Source organism: Apaloderma vittatum, unplaced genomic scaffold, assembly GCF_000703405.1.
Source record: "Apaloderma vittatum isolate BGI_N311 unplaced genomic scaffold, ASM70340v1 scaffold21642, whole genome shotgun sequence".
In the NCBI taxonomy this organism is placed as follows: domain Eukaryota; kingdom Metazoa; phylum Chordata; class Aves; order Trogoniformes; family Trogonidae; genus Apaloderma; species Apaloderma vittatum.
This window is the reverse complement of record NW_009703363.1, coordinates 599-5,847: the sequence shown is the minus strand read 5'-3', so window position 1 is coordinate 5,847 and position 5,249 is coordinate 599.

The following is a 5,249-nucleotide window of genomic DNA, read 5'->3' as shown; positions in this document are numbered from 1 at the left end:
TTCCCTACTAAAAGAATGGTGAGGCACTGGCCCAGGCTGCCCAGGGCAGGGGTGGAGTCGCCATCCCTGGAGGTGTTCAAGAACCATGCAGATGTGGCGCTTGGGGATGTGGTTTAGTGGCCACGGGGGCGTTGGGTTGATCATCTTAGAGCTCTTTTCCAACCTTAATGATTCTATAATTATATGATATGCACAGAAAAGTGTTACCCACAGAGCAGAGAGCTGAGGAACACCTTTGCTGAGGAATCTCTCTGTTTGCAACCCATTAGAAACGGCATCCACTTTTGGAGTGAACACTTACTGCCCAGCAAATGTGTGTGAGGCTGAGGCGGTGCTGGGGATGTTCCCCTGGGCTGGGGAGTCCCATCAGTACCGATTCCTGAACTGGGAGGAAAATGCTATTTCTTCTTTGCGGACTCGGTGATGGAAAGCAAGAAGCTCATTCTCAGTGCGACTTGCAGAAAATATATTAAATATCGACACTAATTAGATTAGTCTGGCTCAGTGCAGTATTGATATTAATTCGATTAGAGTGAATTTAAGAGGAAATAATGTTTACTTAATGTCCATAATAAACGAGGAGGAAGGTAGTGGAGCTTTCCTCCTCCGTTAAAAAAAGACAGATCAGAAAATAAATAACATTTGAGGCTCCGAAGAGAGATGTGGTTTCAGGTGGCGGGTGCGACTGTCCTCCTGGAGCGGTTCGGGTGCGTCTGACAGGGACCTGCCCCAGGCAGCTGCTCGAGGGTGGATGAAGCAATAGAAAAAGGAACGTCGGGGGAAAATGGGAGCACGGCCAGGGGCTCTGTGCACAGCTCAAGCCTACCTGGCTCAAAGCCCCGTGGCTGCACATCCATCAGCCGTGGTTGCTACTGGCCCTGGCGAGCTCTGCGGCCGGGCCGACAGAGGATGACCTCAGGCTGAAGGCAGTCTTCAGACCTTCTACTGCCTTGATTTATCCTCCCATGACAGTTGTTTTTCTCCTCTTTTTGGCTTTGGTCCTTCCTCCCGAGGAAGATTGAGCAGACGGGAGCGAGCAGGTTGGGGGAAGCAGTGGAGAGCATTCACCCCGGCAGCAAGCAGAAGCCCACGGTGATGGCAACCCTGCCAACAATTTGGCACTTTTGGGAGGGAAAGCTTTTTAATTTCAGAAGGGAAAACTGTCCAGAGGGGGAAAATATTTGTAGACACAGTGCTCAGGGATCTGGTTTAGTTGAGGACTGGTCAGTGTTGGGTTAAAGGTTGAACTGGATGTTCTTAAAGGTCTTTTCCAATTGATCTTACAGGTCTTTTCCAATCTAGGCAATTCTGTGGTTTTCTATGTGATTCTATACTTCCAGGTTTTTCTAGGCTAGATGGAGTTCTGTAGTTTGAATAGCAATATTTAATCCCACAGATAAGCGTGCATAGCCGTAACTAATAAGGACATAATTATGTCCTGTTTAATAATATCATCTCCTAACAGTGAAAACAGGATGTTCCTGCTCCCCTGTGTAGATTTTCTACAGGAGTATGATTTAACTCTTCTTTTCTGCATCTCCGCTGCATCAAGAAATGACGTGCCATTTATTACGGATATTAATTGTCACAGACAGTTGGCATCAGCTGCAGAGTGACATCCTGAGGTTTGGCAGCAGACAGGCGTGTTGCAAAGCTGGAGTCAAAAGGATTACTTGACTTTTTTAGCGTGAAAAGCTACGTGGAAGTTCAAAGTTGTTAAAAGCAAAGCAATGGATCGATAGTCATCATCCAGCCAAGCAGTCGTCTCCCAGCTGCTCCTGCACGTGCGGCTGGGAGCACGTAAGCCCATCTTTCTAGAGGGACAGAGCAGGGACCCTGGAGGGAGCAGCACTGCAGTGTAGCTCGGGTGATATATGCCTTGCTTCAAGACAGGACAATCTGTTTATCATGGCTTTGTCGCTATAGCAGCAAGATTTTATTCCAGCGACTTTGACTGCCAGAAGGAATTTCAGCTATGTGATGTGAGAAGGGGTTTGCAGTGGTCCTGCTGTCAGAGGGCCCCAGGAGAGGTGAGAAGCACCATAGGAAAGCCTCCTTTCTAGTCCAGATCTGAATCCCATCCCGCAGGGATGTACCCGAAGTGCTGGTGGTGTGTGAACCATTCTCTTGGGATGGCTGGTGACACTTTGCAGGTGTTTGTCATGGCAATATTGAAAAGGTGCCTATTGAGCTCTTTCCCCAGGCTCTTGGGAGAAAATTTAGTTGTGTTCAGTTCAATTTATTTTAGGAAAAGGACCTTTTCTTTATCAATACAGGCTGGAGGATGATGTGATGGAGATCAGCCCCACGGTAAAGGTCTTGGGGGTGTTGACAGATGAAAGGCTGGACCTGAGCCATCAATGTGCACTCGCAGCCCAGAAGGAGCAGCCTCACAAGCAGCGTGGCCAGCAGGGCAGGAGAGGGGATTCTGCCCCTCGGCTCCACTCTGGTGAGACCTTGCCGGGAGTTCTGTGTCCAGCTGGGGAGCCCTCGACACAAGAGGGTCATGGACCTATTGGAGCCGGTCCAAAGCAGGCTACAAAGATGATCAAGCACCTCTCCTTCAAGGACAGGCTGAGAGAGTTGGGTTTTTTCAGCCTGGAGAAGAGAAGGCTCAGTGGGGCTTTCCCCTTGCTTGATCTTTCTCATTGTCCAATCAATCTTTTTAAAATTGAGTTCTATAGACATGAAGGCAATTGCCAAGATCATTCCTAGGCTACAGCAGCAATCCTCTTCCTGCAGCGCCCCAGTATTACGCTGTCGCTGCTTTTAGAAGCAGACCATAAACAGTTATTAAGGAGCTGCTGATGAAAAAGTGGGACGCTGTCATGGCCCAATAAATCCTGTGTGCCTCTGTAAACATCCTCATCTTGCAGGCAAATAACAAGCTAGTTAATTTATTACTGATCCTTTATGGACTCGTTGATTGATCCCTAGTCCTGAAGACGAGCAGTAATTTTTAATAGGCAGGACTCAGAGGCAAATCCTCATATTACTGCCTTTTCTCTGAGATGCCCACTGCTGAGCACAGCAGAGTTCGAGTTCATGGTGCCGTGACCCGCTCCGATGAGGTTATGACTGCTGGATTATTGCTCTGCTTTCCAGAGGGCTGAGCTGACTTCAGGCAAGCTTCCCAAAATTTGGTGATGTGATGGACACAAGGCTGCGTGTAAATCATGGGCTTTCGTTAGTCTCTTGAGCACCGGGTCTCCAAGTAACGACTTCCTCAACTATTTCACGTACGTGTGAGAAAGAAGGAAGCTACCATGCTGCAATGGAGAGCAGAGAGGTGGGATGTCCCTTTTTATAAGGGAGAAGGAAGGTTTTGCCAGACCTTGTTTGGAAATGAAAGAGGACTTGGCATGACGACCTGATAAATGAAATCCATAGGAATTTAACTGTCTAGACAGTCCTTCACACTTAATCTCCACGGACCAGCTTGTTTATCCTATACCTTCCCTTGTTGCTATGTTGAAATCTCTTCTTGCTTCTAGCACAGGCTCCTATTTTCAAATGATGATTAGAAGTTAGAAAAACAGTGATGGGAGAAAAGGATACAATAGACGGAATGAATAGAGAAGCATTCTTGACCGCGTGCTTCACTCAGGGTGGATGCTAGCTTTCGTTAAAGGCCACATATATATTCCTAGAGACACTTCTTTTGTTTTGTAGAGCCGTTTGTCTTCATGTGTTCCAGCTAAGATGACGTAGTCAAATCTGGTATGGCATGTGCACCAGAATCAGGATAAAGCACTGAAGAATTTGCTGCACACGTGGCTGCTGAAGCAAAGCGATGATTTAAAACACTCCTTAGCAATGACACCGGGTTCAAGTTACAAAGCTCAGGGGATGGGGTTTTCAGGTACCGCTCCAGTCAGGATCTTCCAGATCCGGCCATAACCGTGTAACTGCTTTCTCCTGTGGGGCAGCCAAAGCGTTGCCCTCGCGTTCAGTCCTGCTGGGGTACCTGGAATCTGCCCTTGTGCCCCAGCTGCAGCGAACCTCCCCGGCACCCCCGGATGCTGTGCTTAGGGGTGGAAACAAGGTGCTGAACAATTTCGGGGGTGGGTGGTGCCCTGACGGCTGTATTTCATGCCGTGTTCTCCCCGGCTGTGCTGCATTCCTTGCTGCGCCTCCCTTCAGCAGAAAATCATTTTCACTACTACGAATTCCTGCTCTTTTATACTCCTCCAAGGAGCTGTTATTCATCAAATCATCCACGTTTAAAGAGCTGTTTCATTTCTCTGTTTTATGTCATTCCCATATCCCTGCAAAACTCTCGCAGAGACCCTGGTGGATGCCAAAAACTCTGGCCGTGGTGATACCAGGGCTACAGGTCCTCAGAGAGCTCAGCACTAAGCCCTGGTGCTGGCTTTTCGGATGCTTTTTGCAACCCGGCTGGACTCTGGTGCCCACTCATGACCTAACTTATTACTTAGGGAAAGTAAAAGCTATCAATACAAAAATGATCACTGTTCACAGTATAAAAGCTGCATCTCTGAATGTCAGAGATTGAAGCATTTATTTTATCGATATTGAGCAAATATTGGCATATCTTCAGCTGGATTTGTTTAACAATCCAAGTGGGCCTCGTCTGGTGTGACTCACAATCCTCCAGCAGATGTGGTAAAGGTAAGCCCTGTTTCTCTTTGGTGAGAAACACAGCCCACAAGCAAAGCCCTGTCATGGCGGTGGGTGCTGGTGGTGTTGGGCTGGAGGAGATATGGTCTCCTGAGCCCACAGCAAAGGGCAGGCTGGACCCATGGTGCTGGGAGGTGGGATGCTGGGGAGGTGTCGTGCTGGGAAGGTGAGATGCTAGGGTGGTGGGATGCTGGGGAGGTAGGATGGTGGGGAAGTAGGATACTTGGGAGGTGGGATGCTGGAAGGTGAGACGCTGGGGTGCTGGGATGCTGGAAGGTGAGATGCTGGGGAGGTGGGATTCTGGAATTTGAGACGCTGGAAGGTGAGATGTCGGGAAGGTGAGATGCTAGGGTGGTGGGATGCTGGAGAGGTAGGATGCTGGCAGGTGAGATGCTGGGGAGGTAGGATGCTGGAAGGTGGGGTGTTGAGGAGATGAGATGCTGGGGAGGTGGGATATTGAGGAGGTAGGATACCAGGGAGGTGGGATACTGGTGAGGTGGGATGCTGAGGGTGTGAGATACTGGGAAGAGGGATGCTGAGGATGTGGGATACTGGGAAGTAGGATGCTGGGAAGTGGGATGCTGAGGAGGTCCTCACTGGCCCCCGGC